The sequence below is a fragment of the Dermacentor variabilis genome, unplaced genomic scaffold (genome assembly GCF_050947875.1).
Source record: "Dermacentor variabilis isolate Ectoservices unplaced genomic scaffold, ASM5094787v1 scaffold_12, whole genome shotgun sequence".
NCBI lineage: Eukaryota > Metazoa > Arthropoda > Arachnida > Ixodida > Ixodidae > Dermacentor > Dermacentor variabilis.
In genome coordinates, this window is record NW_027460280.1 from 24,651,573 (window position 1) to 24,665,244 (window position 13,672).

General features: G+C 43.6%; 1 protein-coding gene across 2 annotated transcripts in view; it reads right to left on the reverse strand.

Annotated features, from left to right (window-relative positions):
• LOC142565794 (neuropeptide F receptor-like) overlaps positions 1 to 13,672 on the reverse strand; it is a 717,880-nt gene that overhangs the window by 674,627 nt on the left and 29,581 nt on the right. The window contains exon 1 of one of the 2 annotated variants that reach the window (XM_075676328.1): positions 12,671 to 12,758. The exons of the other annotated variant lie outside the window; for it this stretch is intronic. The gene's annotated coding sequence lies outside the window, so the exon portion shown is untranslated. Of the gene's footprint in view, positions 1 to 12,670; positions 12,759 to 13,672 lie in introns of those variants that run through there. 2 annotated transcript variants of the gene reach the window in all.

Consider the following 13,672-nt stretch of genomic DNA (forward strand, 5'->3'; position numbering starts at 1 on the left):
TGCTGCGCGTAGCTGACCCTGGATGTAGAAGGCTAGCTGACTATTTGTCACCATCCCGTTTCAAAGGGGATGTCATCATTATCATCACCTTAATCAACAGAAACATGCCGTGCCACAGGCCAAGGGATGTGACATGTGCGCCACGTAGTCTGCATACATGCGTTTATACTCGTCGGTACACGTTATGGCGCTTCCTCACAAGGGCCGAGCCGGAAGAAGCGGTCCGTAGAGCTACGCGCGCGGCTGCAACCAGGCAACGTCGGGCTCAGCAGGCCGCTGTGAAGAGAGCCGGACAAGCCACAGCTCGCCGATGCCACTGGGCGGACAGTTCAGACCGTTCTCGTGGAAACGACGAGAAGACCTGTGGCGCGCAGTGCCGAAAATGGAGCTCCTATGTAGCCGCTCCTCAAGCTTACGCGGCGACTGTGCTGCGTGTACCGCGCAGGCCTGCGACTTGTTACCTCAGAAATATGCAAATTCGCTTTCAGTTGTTGGTAGTGCATGTCCCATTTAGTTTCTACGTCCTTTATTTAATTATATTTTATGTTTAGCTCATTTATTTCTTACCAAATAATACGTGCGCTTGAGTTGAAGACTAACAGCTTAAATTACAACTTACATCTTAAACTAAGCTAAGCTAAATCACTGCTGGTTGCAAAACATTTAAAACGGAGCCAAAACTTACGCATAAATAGTGCTTTAAACGAGAGCTAAAGCAGGCGCATATCCACAATTAGGCATTGTACGCGTACGACAATGATAGATTACTTATTGATGCGAAATAATTATATGCCCCATTACGGGAAAATCCGGCGGTGTCGGCGGCGGAGTCACCGAAAGATGGTACCAGAAATGGCCGACCACGCGACGAGTAAAAACACGCCAAATACATTCCGACTGACGTCAAATCTGTCAGGCAGGTTTCTGTAAACAAAGTAAATTAATGGAATTGAAAAAAGTTGGTGCATCTTGGTCTGGGTGGGAGTCGAACTCGGATCTTCGTGGTGCTAGACGAGCAGGCTCCCCCGACGCCACGGTGGCTCCACGGTTACGGCCGACCAAAGTTGTGCCTAGGCATGCGTGCGTCATTGCACACGTCACGACGATGCCTCCCGCGCGCCACTTGCTCTTCGAATTTTATCGGTGCTGTGCCTACTGGGATGCATTCCGAAGCGTCTACCTCAGCAGCATCTGTGAAACATGGTCGCCCACGGAAGCACGCCACAGAAGACGAAGCAAGGGAACACAAAAAGGAAAGCCGTGCAAGTGTACAACGTGCACGACGACATACGGATGTATAACTAAGCAAAACATTTCCCCAAATCGACTACAATGCTTTCGCATTCCCACACGTAAGCCGTCTTAAGTGTCTCTGCCGAACTGTTACCCTTGCTCTCAATAAAATTTGTAAATCGCTGGCTAATCCTTAAGAGTCGCGAATAAATATTGAAAAAATTTTTGTTGCTTCATGCGAAAGGCGCCCTAAGACTCACGGTCAAATTTGAACAGACGGCGTGTGGAAGCAGCACGCCTTCTTTTACAATTTCTTGCATGAGCGGCCATGAATTAGGGCTGCCTGGTAACCCTTTCAAAGCGCGAACACCGACAGCTATTCAGAAGTACCAGCTGAGCATGTCAGTAACACATGAATGATGCCTTATTTTGCTGGGAAGAGTATGTACTTATAATATACAAGCCATTCTCCGGCCAAAAGCTAGGTCCTAAAGTGGAGAAACCTACGAAGAAGTCCGAGGCGGGGGGAACACATTTGCTGCCATACTTCAGAAAAGCGTTTACGTATACGAGGAAGGTTTTCGTAACGTACACAATATATTGCTTACATTAGAAATGCGTTCCTCATCAGAAGAGTGGGCACTTAATCTTAATTTCCCCAGCTATAACGCCATCATTAGAGCTGCCCTTTTTGTAGGATCACACCACATACTCAACAAGCAGCTTTAAACTCATCCTAGCTTCTTCGACAATGTTTTGCCTTCGCGAGAACAAGAGTAAAGTGATAGAGGCTAAGGCTTTTTCAATGCAGATTCTCTACGCAGCAGTTCCTACTGAAAAGCTATTTCATTGTAGAATCATGCCTACAGTGACGCTTCAAATGACTTCGTCATTCAAGAAATGCCTGCTTGTGGTATGCCACTGAAGTTTTCTATATGACATAGGAAGTTTCAATAACAGTGATAGGCGCGTGCGTTGTCGACAATTAATAAGGCATCCCCCAATCAAGTAGTCGACAAACCGTTAAACAATAACATGGTAATTTAACGGTTTCACTGTTTCGCACGTTATATATTGCTGCATCGTCACGTCCTCGCAAAAAGCTCGTCGCTATTATTAGTGCCACATGCGTTTTGCGGCAAAAGCTACATTTCTATATTTACCTCCTATTTCTACCACACTTAGGGTGCCCTGATGATTGTTGCCAAAGTAGAACACATGCACTCAGGTAGCGATTTCAGGTGAAGTGCACATCCTTGGCATCATATTTTATGCTCATGGAGCCGCGTTATTTCGGCGCCCGTAGCTGCCATGTCGACCTGCAGAAAGCTCAGCATCTGAAGAGCTTCTATCGGTAGATGTACGGTACAAGTTCATAACAAAGGTGAACCACAAAAAGTACGTTGTCACGGAAGCCAGCTGCTTTGGAAAAAATATTATCGAATATGTGCATGTCGTATCGTGTTCAGGATAATACGGGCTCTTTCGATATTGTTTTGTTTTTGACGAAGTTAAGAGCACAGTTACCGCAGTTATCATTAAGAGAGCAGTTACCGACGGGCGTGCTAAGCGGCACTGCAAATATGCATCGTAGCCAGTGTCCTCCATATTTCGGTATAAGATTTACTTATTGCATGCTCATGCAAACCCCTCCTGACCTAAACGGCAGAATGCAGTTCTAGAGTAGCTGCATGGGCTTATTGACATATGCAAACGGTGGCAGCAGACGCGGCGTCAGGAATACTTCGCGGCGCTTGGAACCAGAAAGGTCTATCGCACTTCTGCTTAAGCCAATAATGTATACCTCTCCGTCGCATAATATATTTCAGTGGTGGCACAGTTTGAACCGAACTTTCTTGAAATACAGATTGTAGATTTTGGTAGATACACAGACACACAGCATTTCAAGTATGAGTTAGAGCTACCGATATCAATATCCAGAATTAATATTTATTCGCTAACATTCTACAGTAGTTCTGTACGAGTATAGTGTGCAGTAATGCGAAGCGTGCACTTTATGGCTTTGGTGGGTGATAAGTAGAATAGGGCACATATACAGCTGGTCCTTCAGTAGATGCTATTGGCTAAAGATCCGAACGCGTGGCTTCCCACCCACATATGCCTTTGCCAGGGAAGACACACTATGTTTTTTTTTTATATTTTGCCTCCTGGGCAGCATGCAGACACCTTTTGTTCCCACCGCATAATATTTCGCTGGCAATTAAGAGTAGCCTCTGTCTTGATGGAGTACCCGTATAGGCCAATGACGAAGCCTCTCACGCCCGCAGTAGTAGTAGCATTATTGGCTGCTAATAAATGAAATGGAGGTAGGAAGAATGGACATTTTTGCCAGGCGCAATCGCACTGTCTAGCTGTAGCGACTGACACCTAAATTGCGGTCAGTATAGACAGAAGGGATGTGCGAGTAAAGCACAGGGGTAGATCGAAGAAGAGAAATGATCATCAAGAAAATAGTAGAGGACTGATTACATGTGCATGCAGTTCGCGACTAAGTAAAAGTCACCCTAGCGAGTGACGATCCTTCATTAACAAATTGCAGTGGCTGGGAGGTGACAAATAAGGGATTAGAGCAGCAGAAGTCTGCTCTGACATTTCGAAGTTTGCAATGTTTTGACTGCTCTCACAAATAGTGCTGCTTTTTTCCTGCTCTTGCAAAGAGGAAGCGGCTTTCAAGAACAAGGCGATCTTTGAGCAGCACAACTGTAAAACATATGAGGTTGTAATTTTCAGTCAGTACCTAATAAAACATACGCTGATGCCTGCACTCTGCATTAACCAACTGTTATACTGCACAAAATCTTACCGCAATCTTACCCTATTAGCCACCATGGCTGTGTTGTCATTGTGCTTGTCATGTTTTAGATCCTCCCCCACCCCCTGCCTAATATTTCAGAAGGGCTCTTTAAGGGTTAATAAATGATAGTGAACATGACCTCATAAAAACAATGCTGTATGCAGAAGACGAACATTCCTCTCGTAATATTATCTCAACTAAGTACTGCGAACATCTGAAGAGCTTTGATATTTAGCATAAATAACGCGTGTAGTGCGTAACAGAAAAATATTACATATTAGCCATAATAGCACACGAAACACCACATCACACTTGAAAATTTATTGAATTGGAACACTAAGCCGGAACTCAAAACATGGCTATGTTACTGTTCTGGTTGCCAGTGTTTTTTTTTTTGCTCGCTTCCAATTTTGTGTGCAATGGTTGCAATGACAGCGTTCTGTAAAGTTGCAGATATTTTCTGTGATTGCGCTGACTTGGGTATATTTAGCGAAGAAAATACCTGGCAAAAACACTCACATTGAATTTTCGATTACCTTTCACAGAGACGAGATTGCTTTCTAAGCTTTCTAATAGTCGGCAATTAACTAGCCAGGGGAAGCCGCTGCCACTATTTCTGAGGACACAAGTAACTGAGTAAGTAACTTCAGCGTAGCATCGCCACTTACGTTTACGTAAGCTCACCTCTTAGCAAGAGTAATATAATCCGTAAGAGTTGAACTGACGACGTCCACTGATTTCAATGCTTTTAGAAAGGACAGATCAGACCAATGTGGCGGTGGCGTCATGATTGCCGTAAAAAATAATTTTCAGGCACAACTTTTAGACATCAAAGCACATTTAGAACTTTTGTGGCTTGTATTGCAACTGTCACCAGGCGCAACTTGTATCGTCGGGCTGTGCTATCGTCCACCAGATGCTTCTATTTAATTTTTCAGTAATTTGAATGCTTCGCTGAGTTTTGTTCAATACAAACTTGCAACACTACCAATGATATTAGCCGGAGATTTTAACTATCCAGGATTAAACTGGCGGACATCTACACCTGTGGGCGGTACAAGAAGAACTGAGTGTACGGAATTCCTTGATACAATTTCATTCTTCAACTTGACGAAAAAGTTTTCTCTCCCAACACGCGGAAGTTCTGTTCTTGGTTTAGTGCTTGCTACCGATCCAGAGAGTATGCGCGTTCATGTACTGTAATGTTTTAGTAATCACAAGGTTTTGCACTGCGGAGCCACAATAAAAGTAGAAAAGCCAGAAAAAAATATTACACTACAAACGGGCGGACATGGAACACCTTCTATCCGGCATGTCATCTTTCTCAGATTATATATTTTTCGAGCTTTCATAATCGAAATACTAATGAAAATTGGCGAATGGTTCACGAGAAACTCTTAGAACTAAAACATCAATACGTTCCTAAAATCACAATCACGGCTTCCAGTGACAGCCCATGGTTCACCTCGTACGTAAAGCGGTGCATCAAGAAAAAGGGCCTGCATTCAAGAGCAAGGTTCTCAGAGGCTGATGGCGATTGGGAAAATTATAGAAAGCAAGCAACTTTACACAAAAAAGAATTAGCAACAGCTAAAGACAAATTGCTTATTGACGATTCACATGCTTTGCTAACAAACAATACTAAGAAATTTTGAAAAGTAGTTAACCTTGGAATTTCTTCTGTAAGTTCCAATAATTTAACTAAGGACGGCGAGATTTTGTCTCCATCGGAGGCTGTAGAAGAGTAACTTGTTTTTTCGTTCCGTTTTTATTGAGGAGATGCCGATTTCTGCTGATCTAAAATTGGACTCCATTAACGCCACTATGAATCACATCGTTATCACGCATGAAGGAATATAATTAGCTATTGAATATCTCAAAAATAACTCATCACTTGGTCCAGACGGTGTATGCCTTAAATTACTTAAAATTACTAAGCAATATCATGGATTTTGGCAGCTATATTCCAACAATCTATTGACTCAAGATGTGTACCTGAAGCCTGGAAAATTCCTCGTGTTAATCCGATATTGAAATCAGGTGATCACCCGTGCCATCAAATTACATACCCAGTCCTTAACCAGCATATCTTGCACATTACCAGAACACATCATCTCATCTGCAGTAATGAAGTATTTACCCGAGCAAAATTATTTTATTTCTCAACAACATGGTTCCCACCGCGGTCGTTCATGTTAAACACAATTATTCGAATTTGTTACCGACCTCCATTATGCTATTCATGCGTCCATACTAGCTGATGCCATATTTATCGATTTTGCTGAAGCATTCCACATAGTCATCTGATTATGAAACTTCACTGCCTTAATATAAACAGAAACATTACTAACTGGATACTTAGTTTTTTTGTAACCATAATCAATTCGTTACGGTGAATGATTGCTCGTCTTCACTGATTCACGTTAAATCAGTCGTACCATAAGACTCAGTACTTAAACCGATACTCATCCTCATCTACATTAACGATATTATTAAGAACCTGACATCTACTACTCGTTTATTTGCCGACGACTGCGCGATTAATAGAAAGATTACTAACCGCGACGACAGCACTGCTTTACAAAAAGACCTTCACAGCATTTCCACTTCGTGTGATCTCTCGTAAACAAAAATTAACGCTTCTAAAATAAAAGTTATAACGTTTACGACTGCTACTAAACCTTGCGTGATTAACGCAGTGCCTATTGAAGTCGTTTCTTCATTTAAGCCCTTAGGCGTGCACCTACATGCCGACCTAACATGGAGTACCTACATTGGCGTAACAACCTCTAAAGCATCGAAAACATTAGGACTTAACAAACGTCACTTTCACGAAGCTAACACGAAGACAAAGCTTATGGCATACACCTCTCCGGTTCGCTCTAAATTAGAATATGCGTCATTCCCACATCAGCCACATCAGATGTACTTAATCAATAAACTAGAGTTCGTACAGATAAAAGCTGTCCCATTTATAACAAGAAATTACTTATATCATTCCAGCATCCCTAACGAAGCATCAATAAACCTTCCATCACTAGAGAAAGCGAGACTGCTGGCAGTATTATCTCACTTTCACAAGCTTTATAATAATCAATCGTCTTGTGCGGCCTCTTGCATATAGCTTGCCCATCGCATTTTCCCGGACCTAGATCACCTTTTCAAGGTTGTAATGCAGCGTTTTCATTTCATTTCATTTACTGAATCCTTAAAGGCCCGGAGGCATTACATAAGGCGGGGGCAAACAAAGTGTGAGGAACTCTTCATCACGCTAAGGAGGCAAAAGAGGGAGAAAAGATAGACGAAGAATAGAAAAGGAAACAACGCTCAGGAGGGAACCGAGCAAGCGGTACTATCATCAATATCACTGTAAAGAAACCACAAAATACAACAAAATACATATTACATAAATACTACTAAATACATACTATGCATGAGAACGAATAACTATCAATTAATTACTTAAAAGGGGTCAAGTAGCAAATGCATTTTTAACAAACCATTCTAGGTGCAGTGGATTGTTAGTTTCTCACGGAAAGTCGTGTGGTCGGGGGAAGAGACAATACAGTAGGGCAGAGTGTTCCACAGGGCTATTGCATTTGAAAAAAAAAAAAGAATCCTTCATCGAAGACGTACGCCACTGAATGTGCGCGATTGGACAGCTGTGGTTGAGGCGGGGAGAGCTTATAGGCGGGGCTTGTAGTCGAGGGTGTCTGGCTATTGGGTAATAGTAGAAAGAGTGAAGCATGCAGAGACGCGAGATGATACGACGTGATTAGAGACGAAGATAGAGTGTGCGCTTTAGTTCTGTTATGCTGATTTTACTTGAGCAGTTTGACATGATAAAGCGCGCAGCACGATTCTGAATCGCTTCTAATTCGTAGGTGAGATATGCTTGCGAGAGGTGCCAGATAGATGATGCGTACTCCAGTTACGGCCGAACTTATGTCTGATATGCAAGCTTTTTTATAGCGTGCGATGCAGATGTCAGATTGCGACGCAAGAAACCAAGTGTGCGCGAGGCGTTTGCGCATATTGTTTCAATGGGAGTAACCCATGATAATGAAGATGTCAAGTGAACACCTAGATACTTATAGCAGTCTGTTCGTGGTATTGTAGTTGAGCTTATGTGGTACGCGTAATTTGTAATGCTGCGCTTACGTGAAAAGGACATACATTGGCACTTATTAAGATTAATACCCGTGTCACACGGGCAACTCGGATCTCCTCCAAACTTCCTTCCCTTAAAGGACCGCAAGGGAGCTTCACCTCAAATGAGTTAGCTCCGTGTCACAGGGCCTATAAGCGAGCTTTTGAAAGCTGCCGCTGGGGGCCCATTAGGCGCTGCTCACCTCGTACGCAGTCATGAAAGAAACACGTTATATATTGCTAAAAAGTTTTGGTTACTTGTCTTTTCCTACAAAATACAATTATTTATGCATTGCATTTTAAAAATGCCATCTATCTTAAAGACAAAAAATTCCGAGAACGCCTGGTTCAAGAGTCGAATGTAGCTGCTCAACTCAAATACCTTTGTCAGTGCTCAAATACTATATTATATGCAATAAAAACAGTTGTAATTGCTGTAAAAGTGAAATTAATAAAAATGAGGGTGATTTATTGACTCGAAATTCAAGCACGCTGGGAACAAGAGCACTCCCTTCAGTCTGCAAGGGAGATCTTCCATCTCCTTTTGCTAGGAACTTCCTTAAACTTCCTTTGCTAAAGGACTGCCGTGTGACACGGCGCGCATCTCCCTCGAGATAAAGACGTCCTTGGTTGAAGGGAGTTAAAAGGACTTTAGCCGCGTCCGTGTGACAGGGTTATAAGAGGCATGAACCATTTTCCACACCATGAAAAGATAGTGTTTATGTCTTTTTGTAGGTTAATGGAATCACCAGGGTTATGGATGGCGTTGTAGATGACGCAGTGATCAGCAAAAAGTCAAAATCTAGTTTTTGTGTCACATGGCAGGTCATTGATATAGATTAAAAATAACAGCAGGGATAAGCCCGCTCCTTGGGGGACACCGGATGTAACATCAGAAAGGTGTGAGTCGTGAGAGTTAGCGGATGTGTATTGTACGCGTCCTTTTAAGAAATGTTCGATCCAAGTAATCAGTGATGGGGGGATTCCAAGAGTAGATAATTTGACAAGTAGGTGATTGTGGGGGACGAGGTCGAAGGCCTTCGAAAAGTCTAAGAAGATGGCGTCAATTTGTAGGTTATCGTCCATGTGTTGCAAGATTTCATCGGTGAATTCAGAGCTGAGTTTCGCAGGAGTATAGTTTTCTAAAACCATGCTGATATGAATAGAAGAAGTTAATTGATTCAAGGTAGTGTATTAGATTGGTTGCAATGATATGTTCCAGCAGTTTAGAGGGGATACTGGTTAGAGAAATTGGACGATAGTTACATGCTTTTGTTCGATCACCAGATTTATGGACGGGAATGTACAAATCTGTACACGTACAAACCTCTTAAAACACTCGCCACTATTTCGTGCCATCCGTCACTTTACCAAACAATGTCGTCTCTACAATAAACCACGATTCATTTGTACATATGCTGAATAGTTCGCTTAGCATCGAATAATATTTGTGTCTGAATTCTTATGTCTACAACCTTATACTATATTTTTGTATACGCGAGTGTCATTTATCATCTGTTTCATTGATGTTGCTGTTAACGACTTTGCACCTGTTTCACTGTAACCCCTCTATGTTTATTGTAACAGCCACCCCCTATGTAATGCCCGGAACGGCCTCTAGGATATGCGAATAAAAAAAAGCTTATATAGCAACGTACTTACAAACGCAGACATTCCAACCTGCATGAGCGACACAGATAGTACGTGATGCTGAACTATCACTGAATTCGGTTTCAAGAAGTTTTCATAAGGCATCAGGCTTTGCTTTCTACTAGACTTTTAAAATCAATAAAAAAATCTCGAAAATACAGCATGTCGCCATCTTTCCTTCACAAAGCTAAATCCTTATTTCTTGAATATATGACGTTACACTTTGCATAAGGCCAATAGCCTAGGTATAAAAAATGACGTTGTTTTACAGTTAACTTTTCTAGCCGGAAACTGGTTAGGTGAACATAAGCAAATGCTATAATTCTCTGACTCAATCTAATAGTGGTTATTCGTGCACCACTTTGTGAATGTGGAAAATCACAGCCGTTGAGCACGTGCGCTGGTCATGCCTGAGCTCAGCATGAGCGCCTCTACACTTAAGACGTCAGCCGTTGATTTGTAGTACCAATGTAAGGTAGTGTATAGAGTCGAGCTGCATCACATGTATGCCGATAAAGGTTTGAATAGAGTTGCTGAAATACAAATTGAGGTTAAGTGCGACAGCAATACCGGAACGTTCATGACGGAGATACACAAGTGCTAACTTGCAACTGGGTCTCACTAAACGGAACATCGTGAATAGGCGCGTCAGGACTAAAAAGAGATAAAAAAAAGAAGCTCAGTCAATGCGAGCGCCACTCTGGACAACTGCATAGAACGCGAAAAATTGAGACCAAGGAAGGCTAATTCTATATGATGTGTGTGGATCGACGCCACGTAAACAGGTTCCTTACGAGAACGTTCTATTTTTATTGCCTCTACAATGTTTATTCTTTGCTGGCAAGGGGATCTGTGTAATGGGATCTGTCTGTTTACACCGACATGTTGAGTTGAACTAGGCTGCTTTCCCAGCGTTGCTTTGAGGCACCTTTTTAAAGTTATTCCCAGCGTCGGCTTATGTAATGCGCACCGACAGCAGGCACAGTAACACGTCAGCATGGTGTTCGATTTAAATCACCGCAACCGCTTCACCTGCAGTTTTGTTGATATGGTATGAATCAGGCCCTTAATTGCATGCGGCACAAATGCAAGAAACGCGGAAAGTTTAGATCAAGGAAAGGTAATTCAATCTCATGTATTTGTATGAACGGTGAGTTCTTAACTGTGTTCGCTGGGAAATGAAACCAAGAAGATTAGTCGTTATGGTTACAGATCCAAAGAGCAATAACATCTTCCGCTATACATTGATAGGTTGCTAAATAAGAAATGAAAACAACAACGGGATATCTAGCAAAATCTGAGAACGTGCTGAATCTCAGAATCAATGAAAAATTACAGGTGTTTGACGCAACACCGTGAGAAATACTAGGAGTGTTCTTTCTCTCGCACAGAAGTGCATCGTGTTCGCGCTGTGTGTCAATGTTAGAGTGACAAGGATGAGCAAGAAGGAAAAAGCCTTAGCTATTCTTTCATGTTTGAGTGCACAGAAATCTAGTATACCACGGCTATTCTACGGGAAACGAGCGCTCGTCCGCAGGCGCTACGGAAATTGAGTGTGCAACTGAAATATACAGACACCGTCTTGTATGGAGACAGCGAAATCGGCACGGCACATTGAACGATTACTTAAGTGGGTGTGTATCAAAGTTTGCGTTATCGCTGTGTGTCAAGCCAAGCTCTGTTCATGGCCATGCCCTCACAAGTTCTAGCCCAGTCCGGTCACAAGCTGAACGCATGTCTCTCAAGATGAGCGATGAACTTGCTGACGTGAAATCGAAAGCATTCGCTACTGAAAATTGTTTCCTACATTGGCAAGACTATGCGTTACGCCGCTGCTGTTGGCACACGAAGTTTCAGTGTTTGTTGCCTATGCGTAGTTTTGCAAGCGCTATAAAAATAAATGCACTTCTCCCTTGGCACTTCGAAATCATCTCGCTCTGCTACAGCGATTCGCTGTATAACCAGACCAAACAACAGTGAAACCCTAACAGAGAAAATAGCTTCTAGGACAGCTGAAGTTAGTATAAAAAAAATCACGCTCTTGAGGACAGTTGTGCACGCGGTATACTGCATACATAAACTCGAGATCGAAATGGAATGCGAACACACACAAATAGACAAAATAAACAAATTATAGTGCAGCCCTGAAATATTCGCGGAAATATATAAACAAGCATGACTGACTGCAATGTTGTGCTTAAGAAAGACAGCGACGTGCCGTGCACCGTATTGAGAGGCAACGTGCGGTCTGTTCTGTACTGCCCCTCAAAGCGGTCATCCTACACAACTAGAGCCACTGGTTGTTCAATGTACGCATTTCCTTTGTCATTTGTTTTCGTTTATCTTCAGCACGTTCTTGCGTAGGCTCAAGTCCTTCTTGGATCCGTACATGTTTCATAGGAGACACCCTGTTAACTAGCACTATGACTGCCGCTCTGGAGAACCACCGTGGTTGCGCATCGTTCTGTCATCCACCTCCGAAATCAATTGCTGCGGAAACTTGTCAGCATGGTTTGTAAGCATTTCTTCAAATTTCTCGCAAGACAACCACGCTGCGGAAACACTTGGGAAAATTTGAGGCTGAAACTGATAACAATTTGTGTTGACGTCAACGACCAGCACAATTGATAGCGTGGTCGCAAAGCTCACGAGCTGAGGTTCGACCAGGAGCGAGTCATCAACGTTCCTGCTCGATATGAACATTCAACTGGCGCCAACAGAACTATCAAACCAGTCGATTGCTGATTGCAAAAGACGCTAAGTGTGAGCGAATCATACGGACAGTGTAACGCACCGTCGGCATGCCACGTGCGCAGAGCTCACCTGTTGACGGCGGCGGTGTCGGCAGCTGAGGCAGCGGCAGCGAGGGAGCAGCGGCGCAAGCAGCGCGGACCCGGCGACTATCGGCTGGGCTGCGACAGGCCCCTCTGTGGCCGGCCACCGACGCGGAGCGCGCACGGACCCCGGGTACCGATCCGCGCCTGCGCGCTCCTCCTTCCCCTCTACACCGAGGCTCGGCCCACACGCACGCGACTAGGGCTGCTGCGCTGCGCGTTCCAAAAGTTCCCGCCAGTTTGCGTGCTGTTGTTCGCATGCGTGGCACTAATGTTTACGAAACACCTAAAACTATTCGCGAAAAAACGAAAACTAATTGGCGGGCAGGGCGAGCTAAGTGAAAAGATTCGATGCGCGAGGTTCACAAATGCGCTTACAGCGGGCCAAAAGCTAGGTGCTTCCTGTACGATGTAAAGTTAATGTGACGCGGTGCCTCAGTGTTCGACGGAGTGTGGCTTTGTGCGGGCGGAAAATGCCGAACTAGCAGCACCTATTATGATCATTTAAAGACGATTTTTATAAACCCTGAAAGCGCAGGACCATTTATTGCTAATAAAAGTTTTGCTGACACAGCAATTTTCTAGCCGTAGTAAGCTTTCACATGGGGCTACGAAGAAGAACATCTTGTAGAAAATGAAGAATTTCCGATTTTTATCAACTGCGAATTTCAGTGAGGCTTCGGACGTTCGGCTGTGAAAATGCAAGCGCGACGCCGGTTTTTGTCCGAAGAGTACACTGTCGAGTTGACTGTCGCCTTCCGTGTCATGAACGCGAGCAGTGTCAGGTTTTTCCGCCACGCATGGAACGCTATTTCGAAGCTGTATAACATAAGGGAACAGCTTCTTAGACGACGACGAAGTGCCTTCTTCTTAGAACGCTTCTATCTGTGTTCTCTGGTTTCCGACGAAATCTTCGGAATTTCCTAGTGCCTCGGCTACCGGTCTTGTGGCCATGGACGCGGAGCCTTCCGGAGGCCCTCCTAGCCAGAGC